Source organism: Trematomus bernacchii, unplaced genomic scaffold (genome assembly GCF_902827165.1).
Source record: "Trematomus bernacchii unplaced genomic scaffold, fTreBer1.1, whole genome shotgun sequence".
In the NCBI taxonomy this organism is placed as follows: Eukaryota; Metazoa; Chordata; class Actinopteri; order Perciformes; family Nototheniidae; genus Trematomus; species Trematomus bernacchii.
The window spans coordinates 601,529-624,611 of NW_022987802.1; the positions used below are offsets into that span (position 1 = coordinate 601,529).

The following is a 23,083-nucleotide window of genomic DNA, read 5'->3' on the forward strand; positions in this document are numbered from 1 at the left end:
CAAGCCCCCAGGAAGTGCACTGGACTCTGATGAGAATATTCGTGCATGGGTTATCATAAAACAACAAATTACCTAGGGTCAGTTTTGTAGAAGCCTGATAGTAAACTAGTTATGAAGTAATACATTTATTTATAACGCACAGTCTAAAAAAAAAGCTAAGCAAAGAGCTGTGTTCTCACCATGATGCGCAGGGCAGCCAGCAGACCATTACCTCCTTTCCTCCCTACACACGGGCACACACAAACAGACAGGCAAAAACAAGTGTTAGCCATATCAGCGACTACGGGTAAATGCATTGCTGCTTCATGCTTTGTCAGTTTCAACATCTTACCTTCTCTACCCTTCTGTCTTTTATTCCGTTGTAGTTGAATATCTGCTGCCTTGAGCATTTTCTGCAGCCTGAAATGATGCAAATAAGAAGTTATTAACAAATGAAGAAAAGGTTTGGACATCCTCCAGAAGAATATTTGATTAATGACAAAAAGGAAGTTGGACACAAATAGGCCACATTGCAGATTAGCAATACGCTAACCTCTTCTTCATCCCTTCACCTGTGGTACTGCTTCACCTGTGGTACTGCTACACCTGTGGTACTGCTTCACCTGTGGTACTGCTTCACCTGTGGTACTGCTTCACCTGTGGTACTGCTACACCTGTGGTACTGCTTCACCTGTGGTACTGCTTCACCTGTGGTACTGCTTCACCTGTGGTACTGCTACACCCATTTGCTACAGAGGTAGCAAGTCTTGGAGAGGAGGAGCGCTCTGTGGGCAAACCTGTGACAGATGTAAGAAAGTTAAATGTAAGTGACGGTAGAGACTGGGGCAGAGATAGCATCACAACCTCTGTGGGCTATAGATGATTTTTGCCCTTCATGTTCCTGATCTACAGACTTCAAATATGGAGTATGTCAAAATGTATTTTTGAATCAACTTAAATAACTTTCATAATATTTGTTGTTAGCGTCCAGCTGTGACTTTATGACAAATCACACCCTATTTATGGAAAGACGGTTTCCCTAAGATATCTGTGAATTGTGTTGTATTTGTATTTCTGTTGTATATGTAAAATTTCCTTGGGTTCCTTGAAAGGTACATTTAAATGACAAGTGCTATTATTATAAACCATGATGCCAGAGGGCAAATAACACTCAACACTCATTATTTAAAATGTAATGAATCACACAAACAAAACACTAACCCTTCTTCCTCTTCCCTGGCTGGGACGCAGCCGATGGTGAAGGGGGTGAATAGGTGCTTGCAGCTGGGACAGGGATGAGTGTCAGGGTGTACATCTCCTCGGATAGGTTTCCTACATAGAAGTAGAAAGAGTAGAATGGATGTACGCCACCTTCTTCAATTTACAGAACCTCCTATTTTACTGGAAATCGCGATGAACTATGCTGTGCTACTTACCAGAGGACTCGGTGGGGGTGTCTGCGGTGGCAATGACGACTTCTGAAAAAGAAAAGGTTACAATTTGTAAAACATACAACATACAAGTTGCTGTTAAAAGTGACAATGACTCTGAAGCTTACAAAAATAACACAAGTTTATATTACATCAAGTACAACCACTCCGTGCACACATAATCTTACCACAGAAAAAGGACACATTGGTCTCTAACCCCACCAATAGGAATGTCCTCATAAGTGATAATAAAAGTAATGACATTAAGTTCTTAGGCGTTATTTGACTCATTAAGCAGTTCAACCAATGTCATTTTGAATGGTCAGCTCCTGGCTGTTTATAAAATTCTCATATAACAAATAATAGTCAGAAAACAATAAGAAGAGTGGTACAATAGACTTCTGCAATTACTTGATGTGGCAGGCGAGTTTTCCGCAGGAGGCTGTGGGGTTTCGGAGGCTGCTGCAGGCTCTGTATGACTCCAACCTAGATTAAAGAAAATAAGCTTTGGATAGCATCAACAACATCATGTAATTCACTAGTTCTCCCATTTGTATGCTTGATTTAAGGAAGAGGTGTAAGTTAATTGCTGTCAATTACCCCTATGGGCTCCTCCTAAACTTTATTAACAAAACGACATCTAAGTGTCTAAAACAATACCTTTCGCAACAAATTCAAATAACACCTCCATCCTTTGGAGGCAGGTGGAGGCAGGTGGAGGCAGGTGGAGGCATTGCTGCTGACATTGCACCTTGGCATCATTACTTCGCAGGTCCATTCCTTCTTTATTCCAGGCCGGGCTAGGAACAAGACGCCTCTGGCTCCAAGGGCCTGACATTTTTCCAGCTTCCAACAAACCAAAATATACCTTATTTCAGAACAATTATGCCCTGGTTATTTACAAAGGCAAAACCAGTTGTTAAACATAAATCACATAAACTGCTAGCACAAATATTCAACCCCTATGCAATAACAAAGACATTTTTTTTGATGCATGCATTAACAACTTGCGATCAGCAAGTAGAAGCTTTGAACATTATTCTGCATTGTATTTCTCTTGGCGGAATTTAGATAGATAGATAGATAGATCGTACTTTATTGATCCCAAATTGGGAAATTGTTTTTGTTACAGCAGCATAAAAGGCATTTTACAATAAAACAAAATATACAAGAATAGAAATAAAATAAAATAAAATATAAAATAAAATATAAAATATACATGTCAAAATACAAAATAGAAAATATACATACAGATATTATATATATATATATATATATATATATATACAAATATATATATATATTCAAAATATATGGAATTATGGAGTATTAAATATGAAACAGATTATGTGTGAGTAAAATGTACAAGGTGGTTTTATTTCTAGAGAAACTATGGAGCAGACAGTTCTCTTCCAGCCAGAGGTGATTTGTTGTACAGTGTTATTGCAGTGGGCAGGAATGTTTTCCAGTATCTTTTACACTGTATATATCATCTAGGTTTGTGGAGTAGCACTGTGGTTTATGAACAGTGCCACAGATTCTAAGTGGGATTAAGTTTAGAGCCATTCTACTACATAAACGTCGCTATTTTTGATCACCTGCAGTATGTTTTTTAAGTCTTGTGCTTGGGGTAATTGTACTACAAGAAGGTGAGTATTCACTTGGATGCCTTACAAGTATACTAGATGTTCTGCTGTTGCGCACAGGCTCAATCACAGTGTTGAGATAATATATCTATCTCTAAAGTACACTGGAGTATTTATAGGGGTTCTGTAAGATATAATTGATTATGGTATTCATAATTAGGTTTCCATTAGTGTATAATCACCTATAACTATTTTTTGTTGTGATTAGCTTAGAATAAGCCCTTCATATATACATAGGGAGCCGGTCTCTTTCACTCTCTTCTCTTTGCCGTGTTACTACAGTACTTCAATCGGAAGAAAAAAAACACTGGCTCTAGAGAAGGCCTTTCATGTTGTCATGGCAATGGATGGCCACTGTAGGTTCTTGTACACGCTTATAAAGGGAGAGGTACTCAGTTGGTTGCAATTTAGAAACCTCACTATTACACAGAGTACCTTTCAATTACATTGAATCAAATTCAGCGATGATTCGCCAAAGTTAAATAAACATAACTTATCCCTGTGTCGACAGTAGTTGTATTGACAGGGAGCAGACACACTGATGAAAATGTCTATTTCGAATGTAAGTTGAATTGGATAAATGATTAAATAGTGCAAATGTATTTTGCTGTGTTCTGACACAGTGCTTTAAAACTTGAATGCACATATAGTCACATTTTTTTTGGGGCACACAGTTCATGCAGGTCATGACATTTGCATCATGTGCACCAGCTCAAAGCCCATTTCTACCTAGGGCTTTGAGCAGCAGATTTGTATTACGTAATTATGATCAGATATGGTCAGATATTACATTTCTGTATCAAATGTAAATATTTTTTCCAAATCCAGAATGAACAAGTACAGGGCTGTTATTAATTATGCATGCAGTCCATCACATACCACCAATGCAGCTTGATCCCTCAGGTGGGATGAAGTTTTATTCTTTTTTTGTGCATGGACCCAGGTGTTTGCTTTCATATCAAACTTGTCCATTCGTTTGCTAAGGCGCAGTTTGCGGGGCTGCACCGCCTTGCAGAATTTGCAAGTTTTGTATGCCACATTCAGTGACATGCAGCAGCTTGAGCATTGCCTCGAAGTGGAACCTGGTCCTGGCATTCTTTTGGAGATAAAGACAAATAAAAGACAAGGTCATTTAAAAACTGGGTTTCAAATTCAGAATGCAATCAAATACAAATATTGACTAATTTTCCTTTGTCTGTCACTGTAAGTCCATCCCCAAGCTACAACAAAAACGGTATCCTGTTTAGAATAGAATAAAAACACTAGTAAATTAATTTCGTATCAATGCAATAATGACCCCTTACTTAGTTTTAGTACAATTTCAAAGCAATGCTAAAATTCAGCGGTAAAATATTATGTACTCGAAAGTAAGGTTACACAACTTCTACTATCTTACAAGCTTGACCATGACATTGTACTGTAAAAGCACAATCTTGAATTTGACGAAAATATATGATAATGTTAATCTGTTGAAATCCTATATATAAAATTATATTTATAATATAATCTAGAATTATAGCAGTACTACAGTATAATACGCTGCAACGTCGTCTGTGTTACCAGCTCGAATAAGACCATTTTTAATTTCCCTGTAAGTTTTGCATAACAAAGACATAAATATATGACACTGTTAGTCGATTGTAATGCTATATATAAATCGTGAAAAGTTTAAGTTCTTACCTGTGGGCACAACTACCCGTGTGTGTGTGTGTGTGTGTGTGTGTGTGTGTGTGTGTGTGTGTGTGTGTGTGTGTGTGTGTGTGTGTGTGTGTGTGTGTGTGTGTGTGTGTGTGTGTGTGTGTGTGTGTGTGTGTGTGTGTGTGTGTGTGTGTGTGTGTGTGTGTGTGTGTGTGTGTGTGTGTGTGTGTGTGACAAAAGAGAAAGTGGTAAAGAGACAGAGATGAAGATGGTAAGAATGGGGAGAAGACAGGAAGAAATGTAGGGAATATAGCTCTGTGGAGGGAGACCAGAAGAAATAGAAAAAGGCTCTTACGAGTGCTGTTTGATCTAGCTTTGGTTTGGAATCTGTTGAAGGAAAAAAATACAGTTAACACTTTTGAATGCATGACAATTTACAATCTCACATATCATGAACAAGCTTTAACATTGGGGGTAATTTACGAGTTAAAGCACTAATCAATCAGGGGCGGACTGGAACAAGGACAGCTCTGAACGTTTTGTCCTAAATAGGACCACAACAATCAGCGTGCAGTAACAGTCTGTAGACTGTTGTCATGACATTTCTTCACAATACTATTAGTTGCCACTGTATGCAAGTATGACAGCCACAATAGGCATTTTTCCAAGCTTTGTATATACAGTGCCAAAAGTATTTAACTCAACATTTTCTTACATTAACTTTTTTTCCAACACAGCATTTATATTGTTAGCAGTTATGTTTTGGTGTACTTCTAAAGGTAATTAGTTATTTGCTCACTGTCAATTTATTGCCATTTATTTATCTCAATTTAACAGCTAACCTTAGAGTGGCGTTAAGTTGGCGTGACGTTAAAGTCGTGCGACCCTGCTGTACTCGTCTGTAGCATAACGTTAGCATTTTGCTTCTGGCCATTAGATTTATGATTTGAAAATTATAAAAGTAGGGTAGATATGTGGAGATTATCCGGCTGAACAAAACGTGCATTTATCAACAGGTTCGTTTTCCACAGATCTTATTTCGAGCTATTTTCCAAAATCCTATGGAGAAATCCCATTGGCTCTGAGACGAGGGAACCAATAGTTGTAAAATGCTAATTCACTTCTGGGTTGTAGGACTCATCACCGCACTATATCTCCGGTCAAGTAAAGCTAATATGTGTTTAGCTAGCTCGTGCTTAAAACAAATATGTAACTACAACTGATTTACTTGCAATAAACATTACAAATATTGGAGGCATGCGGTGCTGCACATTACCTGCTTGGCGAAGTCAGACAGAGAGGAAGTTGTTGCCGATGTCCGGTGCGTTCATGGTCATGGATAGTAATCGGTAGCATGGTGTTCACTTACTACGCGATCGCACAACGTAACGTACAGTAATTCCACAACCACAAAAATGGATTAACATCGATTTAGCTGGGGCAACAAAAATAAATAAATGAATGAATCTACTGGTTTCATAATTTGAACCAAAATTGATGCATTTTGCACAATTTTTTTTATTTCTTTTTTTATTATGTCCTATTTATATTATGTTGCACTGTTGGAGGAGCTCGGGGTCTAAGATTTTAAATGCCAAAATTACACTGTAGCTAGCATCTGATAACAAAAACCCTTGAACCTTAGTGGTGTTTATTTTTCACGGAGTTCAGTTGCTAAGCGATCATACAACGTCACGTCCGGTATTTCCACAACACAAATGGATTAATGTAGCCTTTGTTTCTGCTAAAAGAGGTGTCGACCAGCTAGGGCCACAAGAAAATCGGCGAAATCGAGTGTGACGATTAAAAAATAAATTAAAAACATCTAATTTTGACAATAAAAACCGACCAATAGGCGCGGTAGACCATTTGCTTGGCACTTCCGGGTATTTCTCCATGTTAACATACCGTGTAACTGTCACGTTTGAAGGGGATTAACATCGATTTAATACATTAATGTAGCCTTTGTTTCTGCTAAAAGAGGTGTCGAACAGCTAGGGCCACAAGAAAATCGGCGAAATCGAGTGTGACGATTAAAAAATAAATTAAAAACATCTAATTTTGACAATAAAAACCGACCAATAGTCTTGGTAGAGCATTTGCTTGGCACTTCCGGGTATTTCTCCACTGGTTGGGCCATGTTAACAATACCGTGTAACTGTCACGTTTGAAGGGACGAAACCGTGACATATTCACGTCTCCCAGCATGGTAGATCGTCACATGTTCACGTCTTGCCGTGATACCGGGTTGCTCATACTGCAGAGCCTTAATCAAATGGCTCTTTCCTGTCCCAGCACCGCCTGTTATAAATACATGAAACCGGTCAGGATTTTTACCCGAGATTTTGTCTAAACACCATTGTCGTATTTGATAGAAAATAGACATTTGTTTTTCTTTTAGAGACCGAACTAATTTCAGCCCTTCGCTTCTGCACAAAATATTCGTTGTCTTTTCCAAATGGCACATTTGCCGATTACTAACGGCAAGATCAGGAATAGCGTCTATTTGCTCCCCGTCTACGGTTTCAATTTTTTCCCGCTCTTCTTCGCATTGAAGATTGTCCAATTCCTGTTCAGGTCACACCAAGCGTCTTCAAAATCTACATTACCGTCTAAAGCAGGGGTTTTCAAAGTGTGGGAAGGTGAGCCTCCCCTCAGAGAACATAAGAACAGCCGCGCCCCCCCTCCCAATTATTATTGCTAATATTATTATTATTGTTGTTGTTGCTTTAATGCAGGGGTATTCAATTGCATTTCTACGGAGCCCCTAAAGCAGTGGTCGCCAACCAGTCGATCGCGATCGACCGGTTGATCGCGAGTGTGGTGCGGGTAGATCGTGGACCGTTAAAAAAAAAAGTAACAAAAGAAATAAAATTAAAATAATGTTTGAAAAATAAGTTTTTAGATGTAAACCTATCATCCACCACCCCGTTTGCAGGTGCCACTTGATTGACGTATATTTTAGCACCTCAATAATATAATACATTAACCGTGCTTTACGTGAACCTCATCATGACACAAGAGAGGACGGCAGGACTGCAATTTCCCGTGTTCAGTGAATGCAACAGAGGCAAGACACCAGACCAATCAGAGAGTTGCATGGAAATACATGTGTGCTTGTGTCATTCAAGCTCGGCTCTGTGTGTGTGTGGCAATAGCGCATTTAGTGTGAGAGAGAGGGAGAGGGAGAGAGAGGGACCGGTGCCAGCGGGGACCGTGATGTTAGCATCTGGTTAGCTAGCTGCACTAACGGACATAAGGAGCTGTTTCCACAACAAGCTGGAGGAGAGTCCTCTCCTCTCAGACTGAGGGGCTCAGGTGAGCTAAAGGACTCTTGAGTGTTTAGATATAGTTCACTTTAGTCTAAGTTATCTCAGTGGGTCTCAAACGGTTTTGTCACAAATTATTGAAAAGATTATTTCCGCGGCACGCTTTCAAATATAACATTTTCGTTTGAAAGAGCCTTTTTGACGGAGTTCAGAATTTTAACCTTCTTCTCCTTTTTTTCGGCCAAAGACTCTACTTTTACACACTCACATGGTGTCAAGTTACATTTACATTCTGCAAAGCATTCATCTTCACTGCTGCAACATATACATGTACAGGCAGTAGCTGGCCTGGGGAAATTAAATAGACAAAGTGTTTTTTTTTCTTACACGTTTTAGAGTGTCTTTTGGAATGCTGTTGCACAGATGTCACAATGTCCTTTAACGGCTCATCTTGTGATGGTAATTCACATGTCACATATGTGTCGATTAATTTAATCACCTCTTCATCTGCATTATCAATTTTGGGTGCATTCTCAATCCAAAACAAGCAATGCACATGAGGTGAGCCACGCTGATGAAATTCCACGCGATAGAAATAGTCTACAATCTTGCCAATTGGGTGTGAAGGGGACATAAGAACTTCTTTCAAAAAACAATTCCATCTAAAATCAAACATCCTCGCCGCTGTCACAGGATTACGACGCAAGAGTTCACATCTGTCTGCCCAATCTAAATCTTCAGCGGTCTGTGTTCTACCTTCCTGTTTTAAAATAGTGTTGAGTAGATTTGTCCACCTAAGATCAGCCGAAGAGAATTAACAAAACCAGGTAGGCACACCAAGTTGACGCACACAAGCTAGGAGGTCATTCTGTGCGCGCTGCCAAAATAGTACCTCTAATAGGTGAGAGAAAACGAAAGCCATCATCAAATTGCAACAGTTTTCTTATGGTTTCCTGATTCAACAAATGATCTTCTATCGGTTTGGATGGAAAGCCTGCTTTGCCTTTTCGCAATGCAATAGACACACTGGACAATACCTGTTGCACCTCAGACAAATACTGAGCATATTAAATGTATTCTATATTTTGTACAAACCTAACATCAGCATTTAAAACACGCATATTCAAATAGCGTGATAATGTTATCTTGCGGGGCCTCGAATCATGGTAGAAGAAGAAGAAGATACACTTTATTAATCCCTTACAGGGAAATTTCTTTCCCCACTCTGTTGTGTTTACACACATTACACACACAGGGGAGGATATACATGCACAAACACAGGATATACATGCACACACACAACCACATGCAGATAGGAGAGGTGGCAGAGCAGAGAGGCTGCCAGGTACCCGGCGCCAAGGGAGCAGTTTCGAGGTTAGGTGCCTTGCTCAAGGGCACCTCGGCAGTGGCCTTGGAGGTGAACTGGCACCTCTCCAGCTACCAGCTCACTCCATCTTTTTTTTGGTCCGATCGGGACGTGAACCGGCGACCCTTCGGTTCCAAGACCAAGTCCCTACAGACTAACCCCTAGATTCCACCGGGTCCGTCTGCGGCGCGTTACGGGCGCGTTACGGGCGCGCCGCGGTGCTCACGGCGATCGCGGCCACTCTAGTCAATGGGTGCTATTCCACCACACGCGGCGCGTTACGGCTCAGAAGCGTCCCAGAAGCGGCTCGGCGCAGGGCTCCTCTAAAATTAGGATGAATCCTATTTTTGACGCGGCGCAGCCGTAACGTAAGGTCGGGCAGGCAGGAAGTGGAACGTTCAGAGCATATATAGCATATATATATATATATACACACACACAAACTAATTTTGCAGACCCTATCCCTCCGTAGTCTTTCAAGTAGGAGGAGAAATGCCAGCGTTCTCCTCCGGTTTACAGGCACTGTGTCAATTATATATATAGAATAATTCAACACAGTCTCACGGCATTTCGTGTTACAATCACGAAATTAATCCATTGATTCGTGTTCACCAACACGATTTCGCCATTTTTTTCTTGTCACACAGAACGATTTTAAAAGCAATGTAAATAATAACAAATTAGAAGGAAAAACAGATAAAAAAAAATACAGATTTCAGTATTCTGACACAGAACGATTTTAGAAGCAATGTATTTCTATTGGTAGTATGTTTCGTGCCTGCACCAAATAATAACAAATTAGAAGGAAAAAAAGATGACAAAAAATACAGATGTCAGTATTCTGAGGCTCTGAGCCATTTCTTTTCCTCACTGACGGCAAAAAAACTCTGACATTATACAATTTAAAATAAAAGGGATAGGAGGGTTAGGCTTAGGGCTCAAGATATTGAGTAAGAAAATGTTTTTATGAACCACACAGCTTCCGGTCTTCCAAGACCCGACCGGACAAAAAGACGTGGTGCAGGCACGAAACATACTACCAATAGAAATACATTGCTTTTAAAATCGTTCTGTGTGACACCAAATAAATGCGAAAATCGTGTTGGTGAACACGAATCAATAGATTAAATTAATTTTGTGACTATAGCACGAAATGCCGTGAGACTGGGTTGAATAATTATGATGATGAATGCATTTTTTTACCACTAAAATACAGCAACACATCTTTGATTTATGTCGTTTATAACTGGAATATTACAGTTATTATTAACTTTGTCTGTACAAAGTAGCCTGTCCAGGAAATATGCCCAAATCAACAAAAACTGCGAGCCGGCAGGCAAGACGCTCCGCTTCTGAAATGCTTCTGAAATGCTTCTGAAACACGCCTGGTAGGGTATGACGCCGGAGGAGGCCGGACCAAAACCGCGGCGCAGCCGTAACGCGGCGCAGACGGACCCGGTGGAACCTAGGGGTAAGCCACTGCCGCACCTGGTAGGTGTTAAAGCCCAGTGGGAACAATACAGGAAAGCATGTTGCTTTTAATTGTAAATGACCATTGATCACACCACCAGTTTGTTTTACTGTAAACTTGGAGGAAGCCAGCAGCGCAGAGTGCAGACTGCTGCTGCCTGCTGCAGCCTGCTACACACCGACCCCACCCCCCCCCCCCCCCCTCCCCCTCCCTCTCCCTCTCCCCCTCCCCCTCCCCCTCCGTCACACGTGCGAATGATTTATTGGCGACAGAACAGTGAGAACACAACTAAAGATGAACAGAGCGGCACGTCCACAGAAGAGTTCCTCGTGGAACTACTTCGAACTGACAAGTGCAAATGAAGTCAAATGCAAGCTCTGCGAAAATACTTTTTTATTTTCTCTCCCGCGGGGGGGGGGGGGGGGGGGGGGGGTTCGAATAATCGATTAATATTCGCCAGGGCTGTCCGATTTTCGATTTTGATCATGGTCAGTTTCTGGCATCCCTAGTTGCTTTGTTGGAAAATGTCTGCTAACAGCCTCACAGGACTATTACCCTCTGCTGGAGCGACATTTAATGTACTATCAAAATACTGATCCAACACTTCCTGTCCAACATCAACAGGCATCAGACATGTGTCGTCCTGAAACATGCAATGCTGTTGCCTGTCGTGTAAAAGCTCATCATCAACATTAGCATCAGACGTTTCGTTAGTTGGCAAATCCATCAAGGTCAAATTGTCTACAAAGTCATCATCCTGTTCCCTCCAAAACTCATTAAGCAGAGCGTCATCAAGTTCCTCAACCTCGGGAACCCGTACAGGAATGCATGAACTTTCTTTTGCAGGACTATTGCCTTCTGATGGGGCCATGTTCAGTTCTCTCTCTGAAAACTGATCTGCAATCTCCGGATCAGTATCCACAGCCATCAAATCCATGTCCTGAAACAAACATGGCTGTTCTTCAGCAGCCTCTGATGATGTTTCCTTGGTGTGGGTTTGTTCATTCTCTTCATCCTCCCTACAAAACTCATTTGACCAAGTTTTATAAAATTCAACATCCCTATAGTGCTTATTGTTTCTTTTTAAATATTTCAATGCACGCTTTATGTGCATTGTGTCTGCAAATTGAAATTTAAAATTACCTTTGTAGGTCAACTTACGCTTTAACTTTACTCGTAAGATGGAACCTTCCATCTCTGAGCAGGGGAGCAAATCAGTAGTTTGGACGATATTGGCTGGAACACACGTCACCGGTCCGTGAACTCCATTTTGCCCACCTTTGGGCAATGCCACCATCTTCATAAATGCTATATGTTTGGCAATTAAATGCTGCTCTCTGCTGTTCAAACAAGCCAATTCTGGGGGAATGGGGTGTACTGCCAAATTATTTAGAACACATTCAGGTGGCAGCACACCTCTCTTACGTTTGTTATCACAGTTGCTGCAGATCCAAAGCTGCCCTCCCAATTTCAATCCAAACACAGGGTACTTCACAGTCATCAGTACATGTGTGTAAATATGTTTCTCTGATTCATTTATTAGCTAGTTCTTGATCCTTATAATTCTGATATTCAAATAACCTCTCGCAGCAGCTACAAACAAAAACTGGTCCATTCTTAACTTTGGCCAAAAACTGCTGCATTACAAAATCAAATACCTCTCTATTTCTGAGCATTTGTTGCCTCTTCAATTTGTTGCTAGCTGTTACTCGCTTCTTACAATCTGGATTACCATGATACCTTTTTGAAGTCATGGATTTTACCTTCTTTCTATGCAATTTATTTTGCTTATATTTCCGTTTGCTTAATGCTATAACCCTTTCTCTATGCAGATCATCTTCATGATATTTTTTTAACCTATATTCTTTTACTTTCAACGGATTACATTTATATATTCTTTTACTTGAATCCTTTATCATCTGATTATGCAATGGGTCTTCATGGTATCTAACCTGAGTATGTCCAATTGCTCTGTGTTTGAAATCATCATCCTCGCAATACCTTTTTCTACGACCGACTCTTACTCTCTCTTGATAATCTGCATCACTATACTTTTTCATGGACGCATCCCTAATCGTTTGCTGGTACACTGTGTTTCTTTTATAATACAGTTTCTTTGTTGAGCTGTATCTCTTTTTTAAATATGTTGAACGACAGTGCCTACGACTCCAGCTGTTTGCAACACTCTCTGCATTGTCTTTAACCCCACCCTTCCCAGTACAGATATCAACACTGCTACGCATATACCGTGTCTCTAACAAACCACCCGCTTTACACAATTTAAAGCACCTTTGTTTATCATAAGGTATGATACAAACCACTGGCTCAAAATGATTTTTATCACAATGTTTCAAGTATATTTTTTCTTTTGAAAGCATTGCACAATTACAAGTGTATTTGAGCCATTTTTCCCCAGTACAGATAACAATGTCCACTCCAAGAGCATTTGCTGTCCCTTGGATTTCTACATCTGTGGCACAATGTCCTACATACTTCATCTGACACTTCTCAATGTAGTCTGAAATTGAAGCAGATCCCCCAACTACTTTAGTTTGTTCTGCGTGATTCATCATATGCTTTACAACAGTCGTTCTAATCTTTCGATGGCTCTTCTGAGAACCACTGAGAACATGAGCTACCGCTCCGAAGAAACTATTACGCAGCCTACACACGGCGGCGTGCGTTGCCGCTTGGCGGTGGGCGTGTCTTGAGCTTGGGGAGTTTACGCGAGCAACGCGACCAACAACCAATCACATGAATCTCCCGTGTCTCTCACCAAGGGCTGGACATTTGAAGAAGTGACCAGAAAGTCGGGTTTGTCAGCTGGAAAAAGCGATGTCTATTATTTTAGGTACTAAACGAACGGGGGCTTGCAAAACTTTTATCTGCTGCAGGACACAAGAGTTTGCGGAAACAAGACAGGAGTTGATAATTGGAAGGGGGGGTCTGTGTAAAGTTTGTGATGGGAAGGAGGGGGGGGTTTCTGTTTGCAGCGGGGTAAAAAGGCTTTAAAAAGGCTCCCGTGTATGAATCTCACCATAGACATTAATGTCTAAAAAGCGATTTTTAATTCATGTCTATGGTGCTATTTTATGCAACATTGCATGGTGGCTAAATATACTGTCTATGCCTGCTGTCCATTCAAACAAAGTACACTGGATATAAACTCCCCAAACAGGCGGAAACCTACCAGTTTCACCCACTGTCTCTGCCACCTCCCTCCATGCCTGGCTCCTCCGGTTTGTATCCCGGTAGGTGAATAGGGACTGAAAGCACCGGGTGATTCCCTACCGCTACGATTATTTTCTCCTCCATTTTTTGGCATATGAGGAAATGAACTGCGGTCTGGCTCTCTCAGCATACACGCGGTTTGATTGGCTAGCGCTTGAACTGTCAGATTTGCATACACGGGATTTGATTGGCTGCCGCCTCCGCCTCAGCTTCAAAAGTAGAACATTGCTCTACTTTTGCAGCGAGCACCGCGAGAAAATCTACGCTTTGCTCCCAGAATGCAGTTCGGCGAATCGTGACGTCACCACATTCAAAGTGAATGGGCAGAAGCGTTGAAGAGTCACCGCACGCCGCCGTGTGTAGGGGCCGTTAGCGTCCTCTTTTATTTTTTCGGTCTTACAGACCACACCTAGGGACCCAGTTACTGTAGGTCCCTGTACATCCTGCTTTTGAAAGTCTATATTTAACTTTGTGCAAAGTGTTTTTGCCACTTCATTGCACAAAGGATTAAATTCAAGAGTGATTTTACTTACATCACTCTTTTCCACACAATCTGTGTCCCCAGCAGACGATGTACCATGCGTTTGTTCGGTAACCCTCCTTTTGCCTCTAGTTGTCCGTCTGACATTGTACAGTCTTGGACAAGAAGTGTTCACTTTGCAATACCCATAACAACTCTGCAAATTAGGTTGTTTTACACACACAACAGTCTCATAATGATTACCATTGCGGTTTTCCAAATAAACCCCCTGATTAGACAACTGCCCGTTCTCGCAACTATATTTTAGCCAGCGTGAATCACAATATGTGAATATATTAACTCCAAACGCATCTGCTGCTGCTTGAATTTCTAATTCTGTTGCCCAACTGCCAACCTCACGCATTTTGGATGTGCTGAGGTATTCTGACATGGAGGAGGTCAAAATACGCTCATAAGGCACAGCATTGCTCTGCATTTGATGAACCACTGCACGCCTAATTATTGTGTGATGCCTTTGTGTACCACACACAGCTTGACTCACTACTCTAAAGAAACAGTTTCCGTCAACCCTCTATTTTGTCATTGAGACATGGAGCCCCTATCAAACCAATTTGTGTAGACACAACATCTACTTTCTCTGACTGCACATGTAACTGGTTACAAAGAGCTTGTGCAAGTTGATTACTAAGAGGATTAAACTGCAGTCGTCCACTTGTTACTTCTTTGACAAAAGCAACGTCTGAATTAACTGCGGTAACATCACTCTTTTTAAATGTTTTGCAAGCAGAAGATCCCTTACGAATCTTACGCTTTGCACCCATCTGAATGTTGGTGCAGCCAAGTGTGGACTGAATAGCTGAACTACAACCCAAATCAGTCTGTCGTTTTGGGAGTCACGGGCCGTCTCCACAGCAGCGTTAAATCTTGAAACGCTTCTGCCCATTCACTTTGAATGGGGTGACGTCACTTTCCCTCACTTTTCGCCGGAATGCATTGTGGGCAGGCGAGCGGAGATTCTCAGGATTTTCAAGATTCAAAGTTGAACAATGTTCAACTTTTGAAGCTGAGGTGGAAGCGGCAGCCAATCAAATCCCGTGGACGCAAATCTGGCAGTTCAAGCTCTAGCCAATCAAACGGCGTGTATGCTGGGAGAGACATACCGCAGATAATTTCCTCATATTCCAAAAAATGGAGGAGAAATTAGCGGTAGCGAATCAATCACCCGGTGCTTTATGACCAGACCTACCGGGATATAAACCGGAGGAGCCAGGGATGGAGGGAGGTGGCAGAGACAGTGGTATGTTTTCGCCTGTTTGGGGAGTTTATATCCAGTTTACTTCGGGCTTTTTGGCTTCGTATGTCGCGGGCGGGAGATTCATGTGATTGGTTGATCGCAAAAAAATCCCCAAGCTTCAGATACGCCCACCTCCAAGATTTTTTTAACGCTGCTGTGGAGACGGTCCGTCACTCTTGGACCCAAAGACAGATTACTGCTTTCAATTGGGCCTATGTGAGTGACTCGGACACCAGCGATCTCAAACTGTTTTTGAGACTTCTTGAGGAACGCTGCAAATGTCCATATGTATTCAAACACGTGTTCAAGGCCTCTGAAATACAGAACAACACTACGCCCCTCGCCATCGCTCATCCCAGACGCACTGCGTGCATGGGAGTCGACCACTGCGTAGTGTCCACCCTACACATCCTATCCAGTCCGTATTTTAAAGTGGTGTGCACACCCTCATCAATGAGATCACCCTCAACCACATCCACATCTCCAGACACAAAGTCACTGTATTGAAACAGAAATCTTTGTCCGTCGATAATGGTCTCCTTGGGCAGATCTGGAACCGAAAGTAGTCTGTATCCTCCACTGATACCTTGTTGGTCACGCAGGGAGGTGTACAGATTGTCACCAAGTACAACAACTTTATCCAGGTTGTCGGTCTGCCATGTAAACACGCTGTCAATTTTGTGTTTGGCTATGCCTACCAAACTTACAGCCATGCACTGAAGTCCTGCATATTTAAAGCGTTGATCACCCTGACTGAATGTTCCCCTGACACACCCCATATCCCCATCAATGACTCTAGCCGTCTCCGAATTAACTTGAGCTGCTTTCACAGAAAGGCTTGTAATGCTAAACTTCTGTGCATTCAATGAATTATTGAGATTCCTGATGTAAAACATCAGGTCATTAAGGCATGTGTTGAACACGGCTACAGATGTGCCAAAACTGGATGCTAACCCAGACGCACCACGTGTGCCACAATCAACGACCACAATACAGTCATTGTGTTGAATAATGACACTGGCTGCGGAATTTAGGTTTAACAGACACATGCCATCCCTGGATAAGTGTTCAAGCAGCTTCTCCGACAATACCTTATCCCCTTCAGACAAATTCAATTCGCCGTACACTGGCAGACCCATATTGACGTTCCACTTACGTCCAAACACACTGGTCTGCTCAACCAACCTGCACAAGTTCTTTGGCTTTACATTCATTTTATGGGCTTCCCCTAATACAAATGAGTTAAGCTTTGACCCTGCAACACATATGGCATCGATATCTGTACTGCTCCACGAACACACAGGCGCAATCAAATGTTTGATCGCAGCCGCTATAGAACATGCAACAGATATTGTATTGTCAGAAACTGATGCATACCTCGCATCAGTCCCTGCGACAACAGCCAGCTGCACTTTTTCTGAACACATGCAAGCATAGCCCTTACCTGTTCTCCATCTGTTGTCATCATCAACATCCACTATCACGCTGGGTGATGGCTCCTTGCTGGATGATGGCTCCACGCTCAGTGATGGCTCTACGCGGGGCAATGGCTCCAACCCTGGCAATGGCTCCTCCTAGAAGAAAATTAATATATAAAAAAACTGCTAAAAACACTATGTGTCTTAAATTGTTTCACAAACGTTTAACTAAATCATAGAAAGATATACAATTACTAATACAAAATGATTATTGTTATATATTAACTTTTGTTTTTCTACTTACCCACACACATATTGAATGGAACTCAAAAGAGAGGTTTCTTGTCATTGGTTGTGTACACTTGAAACAACGTTGACTGCATGCAGGCTAACAACTGAAACTATTTTATTTTAACAATGAGCAAAAGTAACTATGTCAATAAATTAGCATGATTCATTCAAATGTCACTCTGAAAGCACATCGTTCACACAAAGAGCACAGACCTGCTGCTCCACAGCAACTGTCCCTCTACTGGTAGGTGGCCGTAAAATCACCTCCACAACCATGGGAGCTGCCTCCCCCTAAAAAAACAAAACAATTTAGTAAACTTGAGAATAAATAACACCACCGATATTCGTGTAACTTCTTAGTTTTAAACAAGTCCTATATTGCCTTTAAAAAAGAAGAAAACAAGAACAACCTGTCGCTTTGCCAGGGTCCTCTTGGAGGCAGGAGCCCTCTGCTTCAGCTCCAACTTTGCTTTCTAACGTAAGGAAAACAAAATGATTAATCCTCCACTAATAACTCCTTATGGACAGTATAAGTTGTCCTCACTGTAATACATTTAAAGTTTGTCAGGAAGGATACATTTTATAATAGGGCATCAACCAACATACAAAGCAACAAACAAATTACCTTTTGTAGTTTTGGAACCGGTGGTGTGCACTCATCAGGGCCAGGAAGATGGGATGGACTAATCTTGTCCATCTCAACCAACATTGCACTGCTGAACCACACAGGTGTCAGTGGAAGATAACTCTCCTCCAATTCCTGTGAAATAAAAATGAAGAAACATTGTTTTAGAAAAAGGAAAAGAAATGCACATATAAACTGCAATAAATATACCCCAATGATTTCAAAGCATACTACAAAGTTTACCTACCTCCTGCTGAACAGTCCCTGCTTGTTTAAGTGCATCAATGGACTGCTCAGGTTCATCGTGTTGGCTCCTCTGTAAAGATAAATAGCATAGCTTGTGTTAATCAAATGGGTACTCTTCCACCATTATCAAGGCAAACTGCTCAGGGAATATCACTCTTATTGAAAGATGTCTACCACACAATTACCTTCCTGCCCTGGCCGAAAACGGTCCACTTGGAAGGATCCAGTTACGGTGATTTGGCAACCTCTCCTTTGACAATCACCCTTGGAGTGACTCTCCTCGCAGGCGGTGATCTTCTGTGGACAACAGGAGATGGCTTCGGCTCGGCTGGAACAAGTTGCATATATGTTGCGTTCCAGATAGAACCGACCAGGATTGGCATTCCCGCACTGTCACTCAAGTGCACCTGCAAAAACCAGCAAATACAAATACATTTACAAATAGCACATAACCTTCAATATGTTTTTTCAAGAACGGAACTTGGAATTTCAGCTACAAAGAAGTATACAGAGAAAACGTTTCCATTTGCCATGTCACTCACGCCATCTCTGCTCCACAGGTCAAGTTCTTTCAAAGGGAAGTACTCTGCAAGCGGTGTGTACTTCACGCCTAAAAAAACCAACAAGATCAATTACTAACATATCCACACAGATATTATATTTTGCTCTTTAAAACAAAGAATAATGAAAAATAGGAAAATGATAAAAATGATTTACGGTACTTGAACCTAAATATTAGTTAAACATACCCATACATGCCGCAACACGACAAAATTCCTGACGCATCATGTCTTGGTAGTCAGGGTCAACGGTAAGGCGCGGGGGGAAGTCCATGGCAAAAACCTAATCAAAGTTACAAAGGTACGCTATTTTTCACAATTTGTTGATAAAAATGTCAATTTTTCAGAAATTCATAAACATACAACCACATCAATAAGAATACAAAATGTAATATTATAAGAACTATAATAAATACAATAAAAAATAAGCTTACGTTAGGCCAGCGACTGCAGGCAGTCGCGAGGAGCTTCGCAAAGTCCTCTCCTGCTTCAGTGATGGTCCTACTGGATGTCAGGTTGTTGCTCGGAGCCATCACACAGACTGCATCTGGTGTCCTAGGCAGCACAGCATTGGCTGCCTCGGTTCGCAGCTGGGTTGCGCATGCCCCCGGTGTGGACATGGCACCAAAGGAAAACCTTCCCTCTGGCATCTTCACAATTCCATCGACGATGGAACGGAGATGTGAAGCTCCAACAAGGAGGACAAACTGTAACAACAGAAGACATTATTTCAAATGAAAATCACTAATGATTACCCAGACTTTGTTAACAAAATCTGAAAACAATTCATACTTCCTTGTCTGGAGACACGGCTGGTATGACCAATTTGTGTTGTCGTCCGGTCAGGGACAAAATTGGCCATTTCTGCACTCTATGGCGGTTACCCGTACCGCCAGCGGCTATTTCAAAACAGAGAAAATGACACCGACATTAAACTTAATGAACCTTTACAATTCTTAAATTATGTAAGCAATAATAACACACCTTCCTACAATAACACCTGTAAACGGGCACGTGCAGAGGATTTTAGAAGGGAAAGGGCTCAAATGCATAAAGGGTCCTACCGGTGATTGAATTTTAAAATGTATATATTTAAAACAAATCCATGTTTCAAACACTGCTTCATGATAGTTATCTAAAAATGAATGCAAAAGAAATGAAGTGTATTTCAGTCAATTCTCCTCATCATAACTAGCTCGCTTGCCCACAGAGGGGTGTATCTGTGCACGAGCCTGCCTGTAAAAAATGCACATGCAAACACATTTTACAATGATACAACCAAAATGGACACCCTAAACATATACAAAATCCGCGACTACTTACGTGCGAAACTGGCATTGCCAGGCTGCAGATGTCCCACACGTGTCCCAGCCACGCGTAGCTTTGCAGCCTGGGAACGGCGGGACGATTTACCACGTGGCATCTGAAAGTATGTAGGCATTGTTAGAATTAATAAAGACATTAGCAGACCCCTTAAATAGTACAAATAATTACACAATTACTTATTTCAACTGCAACAAAAGCGTACAAGTCCATTAATAGTTGATGCATCCTGTTGCACACAAAAATGTACTTACTGTAACTGCTCACGAGATAAAGCTGGGTGTTGAAGGTAGATGAGTAGCCGGTGAAGTTAAATGGGTAGGTGGTGAAGAAGGTAGATGAGAAGGTGGTGAAGGTAGATGGGTAGGTGGTGAAGAAGGTAGATGAGAAGGTGGTGAAGGTAGATGGGTAGCTGGTGAAGAAGGTAGATGAGAAGGTGGTGAAGGTAGATGGGTAGCTGGTGAAGAAGGTAGATGAGAAGGTGGTGAAGGTAGATGGGTAGCTACCCATAACTGCTTGCTGGGTTAGCAATGTTATGCATTTATGAATATCACATTTTTAAAAATGAGCGACCAATCAGAGCTCTCCTTCTGTTACATTTTTTGTTTGCCTTCCAATAGAAATAGTTAATATTTACAGTAAAAAAACGATGTGGTTGCTATGCTAATGTTGTGTGTGTGTGTGTGTGTGCGTGTGAGACGCGTTCTCGCGGTAGCCAATCAGCGATGAGGATCTCAGCCTGCCGTCACCTACGTTGAATCAGAAAACCATCAGCCGTTAGCTGTTAGCACACAGAGCTTACAGCTCCTCATATCTGTTCAGAAACTGGACAAAAGTTAAACATGAACAAAACACAGACTGTCTGTGTCATGGTGAATACAGTCGCTGTTGTATCTGTGTCTGTATCATGTTCTTGTGAGTGTGGACGGAGCAGATACAACGTTAGCCTGATCGGTAAATCAACCCAGGGTTTCTCTGAGCGCTTTTACGTGAAAGGGGCGGGGTTAGCAACATTTGACCAATCACAAACCTGGAGAAGCGTACTACTGACAGCGCAGCATTATACTTCATGAATGAAGTAAACTATCATGTATGTTAGACAAATATGAAGAAGATAAACTTTAAACATCCATGATTTTAAAGCTCCCATGTCATGCTTTTCCGGTTATTACCCGTCCCCTTGTGTGTTATGAAGGTTTTTATGCATGTAAACGGTGTGCAGAGTCAAAACCCTCAAGTACACCCTGTAGCGAGTAAAACTCTAACACAGAAAATACCTCCCCAAAACGCCTCGTTGGAGATACGTCACTGCCCATTTGAGTCTTCCATTTAGTTCCGGGTACCGCCTGATGTCATGCGGTACCCGGAACGAAATGGACCAATCCCGAAGAGCTATGGCCACACCAGCAGCGGCGTGTTCCTCCTCCAGAGGTTCGAAGAACCGGCATTTCACAGACGAAAGCTTCCAAAACATTGCCCAGTTTGAGGCCGGATATGCACAGCTTGTTTGGACCGTTTGGAGCAGGGGAAGATCTGGGTATACAACCTGTAAGTTTGCATTGTTATTTGTGTATTTATCAAACAAGACTGTTTAAATGTGTAAACTGTGTTGGACTGCTAAGCCATTGACACAGTGCTAACTGTGCTAACTGTGCTAACTAAGTTGCTAGAGTTTCCATATATCAACTCTAATATCAGCAGATGGCCTTGCATACATGTATCTCATAGCAGGAGAATGTCTGCATTCACACACAAAATACCTATTGACAGTATACTGCGGGTGATTTGCCGGTCAGTCGCGAAACGTAATTACATTATAGCTGGCGTAGCGATCTAACACACGGAGCTAGAGCTAGTTTTGGTCAGAAAAACATTTTTGTGATGCTACGTTGCTAGCGTTTAAATATATCAACTACAATGTCAGCAGATGGCCTTACATGTTTGTCATGGCAGGAGAATATCTGCAGTCACACACACGGAATACTCATACAGTATACTCCGGTTTACCGTACATATACTGCATGTAGCTAACGAGGCTAGCTGTATGCTAGCGCAAAACAATGTATTCATGCAAGTTACATTGTATGGTAGCAGAATACCCGTATACGATTGCAATTATAAACACGTTATTGCTAGCCTAATATGAACCACTAGCTTTTGTTCATAGTAGTTTTATTACACTGCATTATAGTTGCCTTTCCTCCAAGCTAACGTTCATATCGTGTTAGCTACCAAGGTAAACAAAGCTAGGTTAGCATATTAGCAGGCAAGCTGTTCATTACACAACTACTACTAACGAATCTAAAACAACTAAGTTTCTCTAATATTTTGTGATTTGCATTTGATTTCGTCCAGCCAGATCCTGGCGGACAATCCATGACGGGGAAGGGATTCTACTACTACTGAGGCCTCGTGCTAAAAGGCACCGCACCGCACCGGCTGTGCGCAGGCAAGAGGAGGAGGAATGGATGATATACCGTGTATATATGTATATTTATGTTCATTTTGTACATTTCTAAAAATAAAGTTTAATGGAAATACTTAGTAGGCCTATCCTTTCTTCCCTGAATTCATATATAGCAAACCATGATTTGATTTCTCATCAAACAGTAGTAGTTTATAACGGGTAAAAATAACTTACTCTTTGTTATGAGAGTAGCTCGTAGGCCACAACGGAAAGACAAGGAGACATACACGAGTTTACAAAACCACGGCACATTTATTGTGGTAAATGCAAAGATAGGTGGTTGAGAGGATCGCAGAGTTAGTCTTCCTGCAGCCGCTTTGGAGAGAGACTGGGGCCGTAGTGTCCGGA

At 41.6% G+C, this 23,083-nt stretch overlaps 1 long non-coding RNA gene and 1 pseudogene across 1 annotated transcript; both read right to left on the reverse strand.

The window, feature by feature from the left end:
* Positions 1 to 1,221: 1,221 nt before the first annotated feature.
* LOC117498262 lies at positions 1,222 to 1,897 on the reverse strand. The gene is made up of 3 exons (XR_004557559.1): positions 1,821 to 1,897; positions 1,416 to 1,457; positions 1,222 to 1,311 (listed from the first exon to the last, which is right to left on the reverse strand). It is a non-coding gene; the product is annotated as an uncharacterized LOC117498262 (long non-coding RNA).
* Positions 1,898 to 4,034: 2,137 nt separating this feature from the next.
* Positions 4,035 to 20,778, reverse strand: LOC117498278 (annotated as a pseudogene).
* Between the last annotated feature and the right edge of the window lie 2,305 nt (positions 20,779 to 23,083).